This window comes from Chrysemys picta, chromosome 5, assembly GCF_011386835.1.
Source record: "Chrysemys picta bellii isolate R12L10 chromosome 5, ASM1138683v2, whole genome shotgun sequence".
NCBI classification, from domain to species: domain Eukaryota; kingdom Metazoa; phylum Chordata; order Testudines; family Emydidae; genus Chrysemys; species Chrysemys picta.
In genome coordinates, this window is record NC_088795.1 from 22,343,539 (window position 1) to 22,361,373 (window position 17,835).

Sequence of the window (17,835 nt, forward strand, 5' to 3'; positions counted from 1 at the left end):
GCCAATAGCTCAGGCATGAAATGCTTATCACAAAAGTATTCAGCTATCTCACAAGATAGCATATGCAGTAGGAAGGTACTGAGACATGTTGTAATGAATGCTCGAGCTATTTCCAATCTTTTGCACAACTGCTGATTTATGCACAACAAAGCAACGCAAGATATAGCTGCTCACACATAGTTTCCTTTCACTACAGTGACTTTACTCTAATCCAGTCACTGGTTAATTTGATCCTTTATTCAAAACTATCAAAAAGCCCAGGGGACCAAATAATTTATTTTTATCACTGTTGATAGCTTTACACAGGTATTATTTTATTTAAATACATCCATCACTTTTCTCCTTGCTGCATGTACAAATGTAGAGTGTAAAATTCACATATTAAGAGTCACTTGAAAAGGTGTAATATGATGTAATATAATATAAATAAACCTCTTCCACTCCCATTGTGAGAAACACTCTAAGTAGATAGTAGTAGGCTTTCCACTGTTGTGCTGAAAATGCATGAGACATCATTAATGTGAAAAAAAATATCATTTCTATCTGAAATCTCTATGAGGTAGATTATTGAAAGAAGGTAGAGAAACCACATTATTCCCCCACCCTTTTCTTGCTTAAACTTTTGCATATATATGTTTCAGTGCTTTGCTGGATGGAGCCCGTGTGTATAGTTAATTTATAAATATATATGGAGATATTTACATCTCCTAGAACTGAAAGGTCATCAAGTCCAGCCCCCTGCCATCACTAGCAGGACCAAGTACTGATTTTTGCCCCAGAACCCCAAGTGGCCCCCTCAAGGATTGAACTCACAACCCTGGGTTTAGCAGGTAACGTGCAGGGCCTGATCTAAAGCTAACTAAAGTCTATAGAAAGACTCCTTTTGACTTCAGCATGCTCTGGGTCAGGACCTTAAAAACTAATAATCAAAACCTTACATTAAACCCAGGAGTGAATATGAAGCCTAAGGCAGTCCACAAAGCGCTGGTATAATATTATTTTTATGGCCACTGCCACTAAGAAATGAACCACTATATTGTGCATCAAAGCTTCTGATTTGTCTTCAGTGGAAGCCCTTTGTAGATCACATCATTAGATAATTTGATCACTGGCTAGAGCATTTAGCCACTTATTTAATAAGGAAGGAAGGAAAACTTTTAGAAACAGAGTGGAGAAGGAAGAGTAGTTTAATTAAACTTAACCAAAATTTGCATTTTTCAGACATTGTGACTGACATTAGAAGCACAATCACATACAACAGCTGGGTAAATAATGAAAATACAATGCAGAGGTATTTTGTTTGACAAGATTTAGCTAAGTTCATACCTCTGCAAATATTTCTGAATTACTTGCTCACCTTTATAAGCAATGAATATAATGGAATAGTTAGTCAAATTGATAGTTAAATAATGAAATTAGCTGACTGACTTATTCAAGGACGGAGAAATCCCTGCCCCACTGAGTCAATATATGATCTGATCAGCGAAGTTTACAATATAGGAAATGGAGACTTGGTGGCGGTAAAACCACTAACATGCTGCTGCTGAATTAGATTCAACACCCTCCGGTCCCACATTTTGGCTACAAACGTTGTACTGAAAACTGTAACCTGTTTTACAACCTAGACATGCCCTTATCTCTGTCAGCGCAAGGTTTTCTTTTTGTGTGTACATATTAAATATGGCAATTCATATTCTTTGTAAATTTGTTAAGAAATGGAACCTGAATGATTACTTTGGGGGCATGATCCTGCTTTCCAATACACAGTGTCCATTTCCATATCACAGAGAGTAACACTGAGCCCTGGTATATCAATTGAGAAAAATAAGTACACTCAATGAAAATGAAAAAAAGAGGTGAATTAAGCTATTTGTGCAGCCAGGCTGAAGGTATGTATACCGGAATGGAGCAGAAAGGTGACTGTCATGCAGAGAAAAGCTAATTTAAAAGACTGTTAACATGAATAATTGACAGTTACACAAAAAATGCATTCAGTGTGTTTTTCCTAAGTACATTTCATGAAAAGCCAACAAATGGATTACTCAAGTTTGTAAGAAAACAGAATTTACAAAGCTGTATCAGACTATTGGTCAATCACATAATATACCTTCAGCACTGCTTAATGTGAGATGCTGCAGGAGGAAGGCAAAAATTCTCCACAATCCAGGCAGCCAACTGCAAAATTCAGAACACTGGGGTAAAAAAAAGTAAATAAATAATTGGGATTATTTTCATTTTCATATTGGGATAATTATAATTATCCCTGATGGATGACTTTTCAATCACCTTTTCTTAGCATGCAGAATTATAAATGATATTTTGACAAATTTATCAAGGGCTTGTTTTAAAGGCAGCATCTGGGTTTTGCCTGGCTTTTTATTACACAAAGAGCTGGAGGAACTATGGGCAGAAATACAAAACCCCAAATAATGGAGTATGCAATTCCTGTTCTTCAACAGTGATCTTCACCAGATGCATCAGACAAGGGCATAAAATGCCATAATTCACCTTATTGTACATTATTATTCCATGATGGGACATTTCTTCAGGAGCCCAGCTGGTGATCAACTAATTCTTTGAAGTATGAAGACTTCACCCAAAGTGCTTTTAACAATCTATGGCCACAAAGACATCCCACAAATTAACTACATACATTAAAGTACAAGGAAAAGAACTCTCAACTTTCTAATTTAAGACACATGGGTCTCCGTGAACTGATTTAGAAAATCTATTTCCACATATCAGGAAATATAGGATTGAAACCACATCTCAGTGTTTAATTTGAGTTATAATATGGGGCTCTTCCTTTTACATTATGAATAAAAAACAACCAATCAAGCTTATTTGATCCTGTAAAATGCCTGAAGTCTGCACTACACTCTGCCAAGACAAAGCCCATTGTTCTATTTCTCACCCTAGTATTCTTTGCCACAGCTAAATTGAATTAGGGGAGCTTAGCAGGCAAACTGCTTGCTCCCTCTGGGGAAGAAAGTGCCTCCTCTCTTACAACTTGAAGCTGCTCCAAATTAAGATAGGGATATTTTGACCCCGAGTCAACCCAGGATACATGGTGCAGAAAGGTGGCACAGAACCATCCTCCTCACCTCTTCTCAGCTGTGCCACATGTGAACACTACTACTCAGAACTAAGCCCACAAGGCCCAGTTCTCTACTACCTTGTACCTTGAATATTTATTTATGCCTCTCCAAAAGGAGTGCCAAATCAGAATGGTAGCATTTTATACCTACTTTGTACAGGTATATAAGTGATGGCACAAGGTGCAAAGTAGTTGAGAATCAGGCCTGTGAACTGTAATAGGATATTATGATTCTGTCTAGCATTGGATATTACACTTTTCTGATCAACTAATTCATTATATTAGATGTAAAGATTGAGTATGAAATATAATGAACTTTGGCGTTCCTGTCCTAGTGACTTGGCTGATGATCAAATTGTCTCCAGTTCTTCCTTAGGCACTTTAAGAGGACATGGGCATTAAAATAATCCACAGCAATCAATGAATGAATAAATTAGCCTTCCTTATTTTAAGTTACTTTAAACTTCTTGACTACAAGTCAATAAATAATCACTAAGGAGTAATTTTTAAAAACTCCATCTAAAGTTGTCACAGAACTTTTCTCAATTGGTAAATTTGACATCACTGAATTTGGCATTATGAAAGAAGTGCAAGGCAGCTGAAGAGATGAAACTATTGCTATTCAGCTTCTAATTCTCCACATCAACTATGCCCCTTATGGGCTAAAGTAGAGGTTACAGCTCAACTTTGCCACTTGAGCAGTGTTTTCAGGTTGCCAAATCTATCTAAATATTGGTCACACAGCACTTGATCTATCCCATTCCAGCATTCTGGGCTGGCTTATCTGGAGCAATCACAGACACATAGTCTGTGGTGCCCAAGGGTTGCAGAGGTTCCCCTCCCTGCCCACAAATCAACTGCAGGCTCAGTTGAGGTGCTGCAGAGGGCACTGCACTGACCTGTATATGCTTAGTTTATATTTAGTTCTTGGAGACAGATGATGGGCAAGAGACACAGAGAGAGAGTTAATTTAGTGCCTCTCACATAGCATCTAATCATGGATCTAAGTAGTAACTGCTATGCTTTGGTTTGAAAAATGATATGAAGATTGAAATTTCCTGACCTCTGATCTTTGAAGCCATGTCCTCTGAATTTCAAGCCAGGTGGCATGAAAGGAAAAATGTATGCTACCACCATGCTCTAATCATGGACAGTTAGATGCTTTTAGCCATCAGCACTTTAGCATACTTGACTAGCAATGTATGAAGTAGGCCACCTCTGAAAATGGGTTTTCTTGCCCTGTGTCCAGCACCCGTATAACCAGGGGCCATAAATACTTAGGCTGTTCAATATCTTCTTACTTCTATTTTTTTTAGAATGATTTATTCACATAACTAGGTTAAAATTGCAGCTGTAATTCAGACTGGGGATTGAAATGCTGTCTGGCTTCAAGACACTTGGGAGTTATTATCCTGTTAGACTACAGGCAGAACAAGCCCCGTAACTGGATTTGCTGACAGTTGTCCAAAAAAGGTTCCAGAACTGCTGTGTTAATTTATTGGCCTTGATTTGAGGAGGGAGAGTGCACAAATTTATTCAACTCTTGTGACTCTCACTATCTGGCATTCTCTCAATTCCCTCCGCCCCCCCTTTCCAATCTTGAGGCTTAAAATTTAATCATCACCGAAAATAATGAATGATATGTGAATGCAACAGTATTTGCCATTTCCAAACCACCTCAAGCATTATGGCTGAGTGAAAAAACTTTGTTGCTGCCAAATAAGGTAAAACACTCAGTGCCTCAGAGATAACAATCCTGTTTACAAAATGCATTAGGTATTGCTTTCCGAGTGACATAAGGAAAAAGTATATTGTATGAAAGAGGAGGTATTTGCTTCAAGCTATTATGCACACAGTCCCTTCTAACGTTCAAGGCACATCACATCCAGCAAGATGATTGCTTTGAAATTTTTATAATTTGAACACTACATTCCATAACATGACCTGTTTATCTATGTCGGACACAATCCTGCCACCACAAAGCCAGCTCTGAAAGTCAAAATTACTGTTCATGAAAATATCAAGGAGGAACAAATTGCTGGAATTCTTTTCACTCTCTTGTTTAACCTATTGGGTTTAGTTACTGAGGTAAGATTCCACACTACCTCCCTATAAAGCCTTTTCAGGGAGAAAGGAAATCTAAAAGAACACCGATTCTCTTCTAGGAAAGACAATTTTTATTCCGCACAACTTCTAACTAAGTATAATGAGCTGGGTTGTGAAATGGTCTATGACAATAGACCTGGGAATAGCTGTTTAGGAGAGCTGAAAAATCAAAGGACAGCCAAATCGCTTATCTACCATTAGCTGCCTTCACTGCTTGTCAATTATGTTATTCGAGAAATAGGTGAACAATAGCATCTCCCTCCCCTCGCCCCACAGTGGTATCAGAGGAGCCTTACTGATGTGATTACAGCACATTACAGAAGTGGGCCAATCAGCTATTTTCATATTTCTTGTTCTGGTTTGAATATGGCCCTAATACTCACATAAATTATCGTTCACAGAATCTAAGTGCAACAAAGCACAGTAGGAAGTGAAGGCTGATAATTTCTGAAAGTGGGTAGAGCCAAAGTTACTTTCTCAGAGCCCTCTGTAGTAGTGGGATTAGATACTACAGCAGCTGATTTCAAACAAGGCAGACTTTGACGAGCCTTCACAGCTCATGGCTTTTTACCTTATGCAACCGTTTCGGCCATGCTGACCGATGGACTCAGTATGCGGGGCCTTGTGAGTATTTTTTATGACGAAGTATGAAGGAAGAACATACAGAAATTGTGGTTCAACCATGTAGAAATTGTGGTTCAACCATGTAGCTGTATTATTGTGTATCATTATGTGCACCTCAGTTTGCCTGCTGTATATTCTTCTGTTTCACTGCATGGCGTTAAAATCAAAGCATGTGTGGGGAGGCACAAAACATGTAGATAAGGAACTCCAGGGAGAATACCATGGGCCCTTAAGAGAAATAGCTATTTCCTAATGACTAGCTCACACACTATCTGGGTCACCAGTCAGGGGACAGGATCTCCTCCCCTCTTCCCCCCCCCCCCCGAAGACCAAAGACTAGGGTGATCAGATGTCCCAATTTTATAGGGACAATCCCAATTTTGGGGTCTTTTTCTTATATAGTCTCCTATTACCTCCCACCCCCATCCCGATTTTTCACATTTGCTGTCTGGTCACCTACCAAAGACTAAGGCAGGGATCAGCAACCTTTGGCACGCGGCTCACCAGGGTAAGCCCCCTGGCAAGCCGGGCAGGTTTGTTTACCTGCCACGTCCGCAGGTTTGGCCGATCGCAGCTCCCCCTGGCCGCGGTTCGCCGTCCTAGGACAATGGGGGCAGCGGGAAGCAGCATGGGCCAAGGGATGTGCTGGCCGCTGCTTCCCACCGCAGAGGGAGCCGCGATTGGCCGAACCTGCGGACGGGGCATTTAGGGTTACCATTCGTCCGGATTTACCCGGACATGTCCTCCTTTTTGTGTTAAAAATAGCGTCCGGGGGGGAATTTGTCAATCACTAAAAATGTCCGGGATTTCCCCCCCATGCAGAGCGAGGCGCGGCTGGGAGGGCTGCAGGAAATTCAGCCGCTCGCTCGGGGGGGGCCCTTCCCCCGCAGCTTGCCGGGCTGGACTCCGGAGCAGCTGTAGAGCTCCTCCTCCCCGCCCCCCCCCCCACATTCTGAGCCGGCCGGCCTGCCGGGCCGTTTGCATCGGGCCTTGGCAGCTCCTCCTCCCCTGCAGCCCAGCGCCCCACTCTGGCAGCACTGGGTGGGGTGGGACCGGGTTGTGTGTTGCGCTGGGGAGCCCAGCCATGTGTCCGGCTCCGCACAGAGCCCAACACCATGTTCTGAGCGGCGGGGTAAGGAGGCCAGGGGGCAGGAGAAGGGGCAGGGAGATTTTGGAGGGGGCAGTCAAGAGACGGGGGGGGGGGTTGGGAGTTCTGGGGGCGGGGCTGTCAGGGGGCAGGGGTGGGGAGAGGGATCGGAGCAGTCAGGGGACAGGGAGCAGAGGGGTTTAGATGGGTCGGGAGTTATGGGGGGGCTGTCAGGGGGCAGGGGTGGGGAGAGGGATCGGAGCAGTCAGGGGACAGGGAGCAGAGTGGTTTAGATGGGTCGGGAGTTATAGGGGGGGCTGTCAGGGGGTGGGGAGTGGTTGGATGAGGCGTGGGAGTCCCAGGGGTCTGTCTGGGGGTGGGGGTGTGGATAAGGATGGGGCAATCAGGGTACAGGTAGGGGGTAGGGTCCTAGGGGGCCAGTTAGGATAGGGGGAGGGTCTCAGGAGGGGGCAGTCAGGGGACAAGAGGCAGGGAGGCTTAGGTAGGGGGTGGAGTCCTGGGGAGCAGTTGGGGCAGGGGTCCCAGGAGGGGGCAGTCAGGGGACAAGGAACGGGGGGAGGGTTGGGGGTTCTGAGGGGGGCGGGAAGTGGGAGGGGCAGGGGCGGGGCTAGGGCGGGGCTCCTCCCATCCTCTTTTTTGCTTGCTGAAATATGGTAACCCTAGGGGCAGGTAAATAAACCTGCCCGGCCTGCCAGAGGGCTTACCCTGGCAGGCCGCGTGCCAAAGGTTGTCGATCGCTGGACTAAGGTGAAAAGAACATTAAGCTATTAACCTCCCCTCACACAGCCTTTAGGTGAACAGTTAGGGAACCAGCAGCAGCTTCTTAGGGACAAATACAGAGAGGCAGAGCATGAAGCAGGGCTGTGGAAGTAAGGCACAAGTTCTGCAGAACATCCCTGAGACAGCTGGGCTCACCTAAGATTTGAGAGAGGTGATGAGCTGCTGGCAAGGCCCACACACGTGGGCCTTTTCGGGGTTTAACCTTTTCTCCCTGCTTGCTGTGTACCTTTGGGCAAAGGAATAATAGACCAGTTTGGAGTCACTTTAATCAGTCAACCGCTGGTCAGAGACATCTGAAGAGGAGTTACTGGCAGGTAACAACTGCAGTTGGGCCAGTCGCATTAACATAGTTGGAAACGGGGCAGGGGGCATCCGACGATCCAGCCTGAGTGGGGTAGGGCTATGGGGTTCCAGCTGGGGAGAGGTGAAGATAGCAAAGCTTGTCACATGAAGGGTGCACTCGAGAGGGGCTGCAAGTGGGTATAAGGCATAGCTTGCCCTGTAGCAGTGAGAGGGTGGTGCGAATAGGGATTGTTGTAGCCCAACGATCCAATCTAATGTGGGGTGAACCATGGAGTTCCACTCTTGGAATAGTACAGTTCTAGGCGTGTCACTTGAAGGAAATGGCCATAGAGGAGATGGGGAGAGATCACAGGTACAGCTCACCCATGAGCTGTCACAAACCTCAAATAATTTTTGAACGAAAAATTGGTCCAGATAATAAACATACAACTTCGCAGCTCAAGCTGCAAACATTTTGCTTCATTTCATGTAGCTTTCTTTGTCTACAATCCAGAAACCTGGGTGAGTTTGTACAAAGCACACAAATTTCAAACTGGCAGCTTTCATTCAGACACCTGTTCGTTTAACCAGAGGTGGTGAACATTAATTTATGTTACTTTACACAACTCTTCCAAATACACATGCTTTCTGGGATAGATCTAATGGGGCTTCAACTGATTCTCTGAGAAACACTCAGCTGGACATTGTAGGAGTACACAGCAACTGATCAGTAGAAGAAAACATTTGTGCATGAATAGTTAAATAAAACACACACAGTGGTCAAACTTAAAATGTCCTTCTGATTTGGAAGAGTTTCAAATAGTTGTAATACAGATAGAATCATTAAAAACTTCCCAGCAATGTTTGAAGTGCTTCCACCATACACAAACTATGGTTTCCATTTAATTCTTTTCAAGTTTGCTCTTCCAAGGAAATTATGCTACTGTGGTATATTCATGCCCGACAGACGGCTACTGAGGGAATACTGTAATAATTATTTCCAAAGGCTTAGAGATTCAATGGCAACCACTCTATGAACATATAAAGTTACTGATGAAACAAAACGCTTGATCCAAACACTGGGAAAGTTAGAAATCAAAATTTGTGACTCAGTCCCTCTTACATGAATTATATGTACACATGCACACAGACACAGATACCAAGACTTGTGTGCATGTGGAGAAACCCTAACTACTTCCAAATGAAGTTGTGTGTGTTGAGAACAAAGTCTACTACCGAATGTTGTTGCAAGTACTGTGGTGTATCAGCAAGTACTGTGGTGTATCCAGGTTGGATACCAGGAAAAACTATTTCACTAGGAGGGTGGTGAAACACTGGAATGCGTTACCTAGGGAGGTGGTGGAGTCTCCTTCCTTGGAGGTTTTTAAGGCCCGGCTTGACAAAGCCCTGGCTGGGATGATTTAGCTGGGAATTGGTCCTGCTTTGACCAGGGGGTTGGACTAGATGACCTCTTGAGGTCCCTTCCAACTCTGATATTCTATGATTCTATGATTCATGTAGGTGTCTGGAAGCTTGTTGAGTATACCATGAACTCAGAGGCAAATGTTGGAGGTGCTCCATGCACTGGCTCTCTAGACTCAAGCCCTTGTTGTGTTCCCAAGAACACTTACAGTAACAGACAGGATTCCTTTCCTAGAGCTATCAGAAATAAAAGGTGCAAATATACAAGGCTTTACAGTTATAGCAAGAAAAGAGATATATCCAGCAGGCCCTCAAAGGCATTACACCCCTGGAGTATAAAAGATAAGCAAGTTTAAAAACTATATCTATATTTTATTAAAGTACTCATTGCACCAGATCTACTCAGGATCTATCTCTCTGCCATGTTCTGGGAAGATAGACAATGTTTTGTAAGCAATATAATCAACAATGAAAAGTGGTACTGCCAAGGGAAAAAATAGAACCCAAATCCAAACAAATCCTAAAAATTCATGAAGACTAGCCAAACAAAAACTACACATAAAACTTGTAGGACATAAAAATTAGCTTCATATAAAATTTCACACTGACTGGGTGCCTATTTTTAAGGGGGGGGGGAGGGAGAAGAAGGGAAGTGTTTACCTATTTTAAAAACAACCCTAGCTAGAGTGTCACAACCAGGTGCACCTCCAGAATATAAACACATCTATATCTCCCTGCCTAAATTTTAAACATTTACATATGTACCCACATTTCAAAATATTATTTGTATATAGGGCTTATGTCAAGGCTGAATCCCCACTCTGGCACTTCGAGTGCAGAAGGTGGGGACCCGCAAGGATTTTAAAAATTAATACAGCCCATCCAGGCTTGTATTACATTCCCCAGGTTACAGCTTCTCTCCGACCTTGGCTTGGTAAATGCTGCCATCACGCAAATGCAAAAAAAAAACCACCACCTTGAACCCAGAAAGGAGCACTTGGGAATTCTTTCCTGTGAGGTACCCTCAAGCCCTTTCACCCCCCCTCCGGGGAAGAGCTGAGAAAGAAAACAAAGGAAATTAGCTGTTGCTACCAGCTAATCAAACAACATGCACAAACATCTTAAGACACCAAAAATCAGGGCCGGCTCTAGGATTTTTGCCACCCAAAGCAAAAACAATTTTGGCCGCCCCCCCGCCCTTATTTAATTACCCCACCCCCATCCCCGCCTCAACTCCTCCCCTTCCCCAAATCCCCAGCCCTGCCTCCTCGCCCCAGGCTCTCAAGCCTAGGAGGGAGGGAGGGGGAGAAGCGGAGCCGCGCCTCGGCCACTCGGAGTCTCCCCCTCCTTCCCAGATTTGAGAGCATGGGAGGGAGGGCGAGTAGCGGCGCGCGAATCAGCTGTTTCGCGCACCGTGGCAGCAGCAGCGGAGGTGAGCTAGGGCGGCTGGGGCACATTTTTAGGGGCGGCATTCTGGCGCCGGCCATGCCGCCTCTAAAAATTTGCCGCCCCAAGCACCAGCTTATTTTGCTGGTGCCTAGAGCCGGCCCTGCAAAAATCCAATCCTGTTCTTAAAAAAGGTAAATTTTATTAAAACCAAAAAGGAAGAAAATACATCTGGAACTTAGGCTTTTGCTAGATTTTAAAAGAGTAATTCCAAAAATAAAGCACCCAAAATAGCTTTCTTGGGGGTTCAGCTTAAAGGTTAACAGGCAAACAAAAGCATCTGGAGTTAGCACAGAGAAGTCCACAAGCCTTAAAAAATAAACAGAAATAAATCTAATCACATCTTCCTAAACATTCCTACTTTACTTACACATTTGTGGGGGGCGTGGCTTAAAGCTGCTTATAGTGTAGTCATAGCCCTGACTTTGCTCTGTTTCCCCCTTCCAGAGAACCACCACAGACACAAAGGGAAAGCTTCCGTCCCAATTTTAAAAATAGCCTTCCCATTGGCTCTTTTGGCCAGGTGCCCCTTTTGTTTACCTGGGGGACTATTTTAACCCTTTACTGGTAAAGCAAGCAGAGAACAGCTACCAAGAGGGATTTTACAGCTAACTGGCTGGCTGGGTGTCCATAAAAGGGAACTACCCCTTTCGCCCTTTATTTATCACAGCTTGTATTTATTATGTTTCTTTTATTTTGTAAGTTTCACCAAATAGTGTCCTGGCATTTCCTTCATACCCAGGGAAGACAGCAATATTGCCATCCCCAAATACTCAAAAGTCTGGCAACAGAAAGAGAAGCAAATGCTTAATGCAAAGCTCACAGTCTAGTGCCCTGCAGTCTATTCCTCATCCACAACAAACTTGCTGAGTAATCTCAGGCAAGTCCCTTAACTCCTCTCGTGTAAGCCCACCAGAAAGCACATCTACATGAAAGGAATATACAATAAGTGGGTTTATATATTATAGAGATTACAATATTCCGAAACTGCTTTCATATTTTTCTAATGATACAAACTTATTCACTCACAACACACCCGGATTCAGATAAATAAGTCATTTAATTAATTCATGTTATGGCAAAAGCAACCTCTCTTTGATATTTCATTGGTTAGAAGGCAAACTCATCTATAGCCTGCATGAGGCTGTCGAATGGGACAGCTAATTAGCATCTATAATATGCACAGTAGACAAGAGGCAGCACTTCACCTTGTTGGTCATAATACATTTTTTTCATACTCCCCTGAAATAACTGTGGATTTTGAGTGAGAATAGGAAGGCAGAGTCACCACTTTAATGAGTGGTGGCTTTAATGAGCTCTTGTTTACCATTCAGCAATCTCCCATGTTGTGCGTAGCTTTGTTATCAACACCTCTGCCCCTCCAGCCCATAATCCTGAAACTATTCAAACTTTTTCTTGTAATGTCATAAATATCCTCCCCTCCCCAAGACATTCTTCAAGTAAAGCCGCATGGGTCTCTAGTTAATGAGAGCAATAAACAAGAACTAGGGATCTGACAAACAAACATACAAAGCAACACTTTGCACCATGTTTTCCTAATAGCCGCCTACTACATTTTATACATGAAGTAAACTAAAGGTTTGTTAGCCGTTCTTTTATTACAGTAGTATTAAGATTCTGCTAAATGTATAGTTGGTATTTTATAGGTAAAAAAGACCACTAGGATGTATCAAAGAGACTAAGTCATTATGCTCGGCAGATGCCTCATACGCTAGGCTTATTATAATTAATAATACACTGGAGATACTATGCAGCAGAATTGGTCTGAATCCTAAAGTGAAGATTTTCTGCATAGCTGGCCATTTTTAAAAAGTCTGAGACTTGTTAATGCTGCTGCTCTTTGTTATAACAAAAGTAATGTTATTTTCCATTATACCCAGAGATCCTAAAAGAAAACATCCATGGGCACAACAACTTTAACTAGCGGTGAATTAAAACAGCCCCTTCAAAATCTTTTATTTTCCCATTTTATGCATGTCCCACCAGTGAGGGATTGACTATTTGGGAGTCACATTATTGTCATAATTCCAGAAATAAAATTACATGCTCATGGTTCAAAAAGATTCACTGACAGTAATTTGCACAACACAAATTAGAGATATACTATTAAAAGATAGATCCCTTAATCTTACACCAGCATATCTCCACTAAGAGGTCATATCTACCTTGCAGAGCATGTGTTCAGTCCTATTCTCATTTTTATACATCATCTCTTCTTCTTTGTTTTTGCTATAATTGCATTTTATAAGTTTATTAAATGTGTTGCTAAAAGCAAACTGAATTTAATTCAATTATTTTGACTTGGCTCAGCTGTGCTCATTCTGTCTTTTTCATGCCACATTGTCACACCTAACAGTATCATTGTTCTTTCAAATATCAAACAGTAATGACATTAGATAAACACTAATTCCTTTCCAGTAGACAAGCCATATATTTTCCTGCAGGATCCATTTTTTAATCTTGTGGCTTAAATCTCTGTAGACACGGAGCTGATTTGCTACTACCTAGCTAGCACCTTGTGTGATTATATCCCAAGTATGAAAAATGGGTGCAAAATACTACCATTCTGATTTGGTAATATTTACACACAAGTGAATTATCACCAGAAGCATGGTCTCATGGTAAATTTCCTAGACTGGCATTCAGAAGATCTGGGTTCAGTCTTGGCTCTGGGTGCCAACTTCCTGTGTAGTCTGTATGCCTCAATTACCATGTGTAAAAGAATTATAATACTTCCCTACTTCACAGAGGTGGTGTAAAGATAAAGCCATCATTGTGAGGCACTTAGAAACCATGATGAGAGGAATCATATAAATACACACATGTCCGCTGCCTTGCACTTTGTACCTGTGCAAATTAAGTGTAAAATTCAATGTCCCATGCCTTTTCTAAAGAGGGTTCCAAGGACGCCAACAGTTAAAGGTGATCAGGTTCTGTATATTAAAAGCCATTCTAAACCTTTTAGCAAAATTTAAACCGTATCAAACCTTTCTGCAGATTTGTATTGTGAATGACTTGTCTATTTATTTTGGGTGCATCTGCTCTATGCTAGACCGGGTACTTGAAGGGTACAAATGTTTTGAAAAGGGTGTTCTATTACAGCATTTCTAGTCTATGCCAGAGGAGGAGAAACCTGAAATCTCTTCCTCTTCCCTCCCTCCCCCAATCCTCCTTTTGGAAAGATTTACATCTCCAGTTTGGATAGTTCAGATTAGACATCAATAGGTATACAAACTCTTGGGCGTTGCTCAAATCAATGTGACAAATTACTGAGGAAAGCCCATCTCTAGATGGAATTCAACCCACTCTGCCATTTTAACTATTTGGTTAGCTCATGGAATAGAACAGCTTTTCCTATATGCAGGTAAATTACAGAGGGAGTGGCACTAAACCTCAAAACTACTGAAAAGCGATGCAGGGGAGAAAATCGTTTTTTTTCCTTCTTATTGGGTCATGAAAAAAAAAAAGTTTCCTCATCAGTTGTTTGGTTTATAAGGCAGTCAGTTATCATGTAAATTGTAATTCTGCTCTAAAGAGCAGTCAGCATGACAAAAATGGTGAATTTTCTCCTGAGGGATACATTTCTGAGTTTCAGATTCACAAATACACATGGAAATATAAATGGTAATTTTGCCAAGGTCTACTTATAGATTTGTCCATTCCAAGTGTCACCATGATAACACTCTTGAAACTGTCTATCATATTTAGCACTTATTAACCTGGTTTGCCATGACCATGAAGAAGTGCAAACTGAAGTGGTATGGCCATGTAACAAGATCATCTGGCCTATCCAAGATCATCCTCCAAGGGACAGTACAGGGGAAGAGAAGAAGAGGTAGACAGAAGAAGAGATGGATTGACAATATAAAAGAGTGGACAGGAATGGACTTTGTGGAGACTCAAGCACTGATACACAATCGTCAGGGGTGGAGACAATTGGTTGATTGCTCATCAGTGATGGTACCCCAATGACCAATGCAGTTATGGGAGTGATGATGATGATGAAGAACCTGGTTTGCAAACATTAATGCAATACTTCTGACAATGTAGCTCCATTTTACAGAAAAGGAAACTGAGGACTTAAGTGACTTGCCCAAAGCCACAGTGAGTATCAGTGTCAAAAATGGGATTAGATTTCCAGAGTTCTTTGCTTCCAATCTTGTCTCTTGCACAGTTTAGATGTGCAAAGTAAAATATGGAAGACACCATATTGTATTTCTTGAGTATCAAGTCCTTCAGAACATCAAGCATACTTTTTCTCTTAAAATTAATTAACAGGAAGTTAAGTAAAATCTTGGTGTTTTTTTATGCGAGCGTTGCTTTCATTTCTTGCACCACACTGTATTTGACTATGTTTCCCTTCATTTCTTCTATGTCAGTTTTCATGAAGCATGCACGTTATTTTTTTTTTCAGTTGAGACTGAAAATAAGCTATAAGGAACTTTGGTTTGAACACATATTGAATCAGACAAAGAGGAAGAAGAGACGTTTTCTTACTGACCTCTTTTCATCTATACCAGGATATTTTCATGACTAAGAAAGAAGCAATAGTCAAAGATCCCCTGGATACACTGTCCCAAATATTGTGAAAAGTTTTGGCCAACCACATGAAAAACAGGTCATCTTAATTCAACAAAAATGCCAAGTTGTGGTGGACTGAAGGGAGGCTATCTCAGTCTGTGATGCTGTGTGTGCAGGTGGGTGGGTGGGGCCTCCAGAAAGTCACACCTGATGTGAGAATGCTCATTACCAATAACTAAAACAAACTGTGTACAAAGCGGATTGTTTTTCCTCTAGTGCACTGTAGGATCTGGAATGTGCTGCAGAAAACTGAGAAATGCCAAGGGATAGTACAGCTACAAAAAGTAACTCTCTAGAAAAGAAAAAGCATGAAAGCTCAAGTTCTACTATTTCTGACTCGCTTTGAAAAATCCCTTTTTACCTATAAAAACAAGCAATAAATTGTTATTAAACAATAAAGAGCCTTTTTAACCATTCCGAAGGAGTGTCATGATTTTGCTTGTGCCCTAGTCTGATGAACACAAGTCTAGCTTCTCAGCATATTCAGCACAGAACTATTAACATAAAAATGTATGACATCTATAAAAGTTAATAGGCATAACTCAAAAAAAAGCTGCCGAGTATAAGCGTAGAATAAAAATGAAACTGCAAAACCCAGACCCATCACAGTTTTCCCAGGTTTTTCTGCTCTAAATATAAGACTGCCAGAATATTATTTAAACAGTGCTGTGTTAGCTCATTATTTTTTAGGAAGATAGCCAGTTTTCATGAAACAATAATGATAAAAAAATCAATAAATAAAATATACACAACAGATGTAATCCATGAAGGGATTTCTAGTCATGCAACAAAAATCAAATGAGCCCTAAGAAGCTATTCTTATCACTGCTGTTTTTTGTAAACTAAGCTTATTGTTCAGGACTCATCACTCCTGGTATGCATCTTAATTGATGAATGTGCCTAATAAAGAATAAACCCATCCAAAGTTTAATAGGTTCTTTAATGAATATCTTCTTATTCACTATGCCAAACCCTTCCCCACTGGCTCAGACCACCAGTTTGTTCATTTCTCCAGCAGTGGCCAATACGCAGTGCTTCGGAAGAAGGTGCAAACTACTCTCTAATTTACCTACTCTACTGCACATAGGCATAAATTATTCCCTTTTCTCATGTAGGTGACAAGTGCCACAAATCATGACACCTGTTATGTGGGCTTTCATCACTCCAACACTCAACTGTAATTGGCCTACCTGCCTACAATACTATTTAATTCTCTCTCTGATGGCATTTATATAGGAAAGACAAAGCCTAAATCTATATATTTTTTTTAATCTATATTTTTAAAATAGATGGTAGTTTAAAAAGGCTTGTAAAATTGCCATGGATGAGAAATGTAGATGAGAAGACTAATTGCTTGCCCTTAATATGGTTATTATGAGGAGGAGAAAGAGAACATGGATGACGACAAAGAAGTTGGGTACTTTTTTGTACCTATTACTATGCCAACAAAAAAGTTGCTGGTCTAAAGCAAGTAACAGTAGAATTGTCTACATCTGGTTTAAAACAGTTGTTGCATTTGGTAAGTGGTATATTTAGCATGCCAGCAACGGGGGCAATCTCAGAAGCATGATAATCAACCTTTCAGGACAAAAAGAAGTCTTTTTCATAGGCTCATGTCATAATTATAAAGGGAAGGGCAACAGCCCTCCTGTGTACAATACTATAAAATCCCTCCTGGTCAGAGACACCAAAATCCTTTTACCTGTAAAGGTAACCTGGCTGACACCTGACCCAAAGGACCAATGAGGGGACAAGATACTTTAAAATCTTGTTGGGGGGAAGGCTTTTGTTTGTGCTCTTTGTTTTGGGGGGAGTTCGCTCTTGGGATTAACAGGAACCAGACATCAATCCCTGTTCTCCAAATCTTTCTGAACAAGTCTCTCATATTTCAAACTGGTAAGTAAACAGCCAGGCAAGGCGTGTTAGTTTAATCTTTGTTTTCTCAACTTGTAAATGTACCTTTTACTAGGGTGTTTACCTCTGTTTGCTGTAACTTTCAACCTAAGGCTAGAGGGGGTTCCTCTGGGCTCTTTAAGTTTGATTACCCTGTAAAGTTATTTTCCATCCTGATTTTACAGAGATGATTTTTACCTTTTTCTTTAATTAAAAGCCTTCTTTTAAGACCTGATTGATTTTTCCTTGTTTTTAGATCCAAGGGGGGTGGATCTTGATCACCAGGAGTTGGTGGGAGAAAGGAGGGGGGATGGTTAATTTCTCCTCATTTTGAGATCCAAGGGGTTTGGATCTGTATTCACCAGGGAATTGGTGAAGAGTCTCTCAAGGCTACCCAGGGAAGGGAATTGGCAGATTGGGAGTGGTGGCAGCAGACCAGATCTAAGCGGGGTAGTTAAACTTAGAAGTTTTTATG

General features: G+C 41.7%; 1 protein-coding gene across 2 annotated transcripts in view; it reads right to left on the minus strand.

Moving 5' to 3' along the window:
- GRID2 (glutamate ionotropic receptor delta type subunit 2) overlaps window positions 1-17,835 on the minus strand; it is a 1,049,702-nt gene that overhangs the window by 788,141 nt on the left and 243,726 nt on the right. The gene's annotated exons all lie outside the window — the stretch shown is intronic.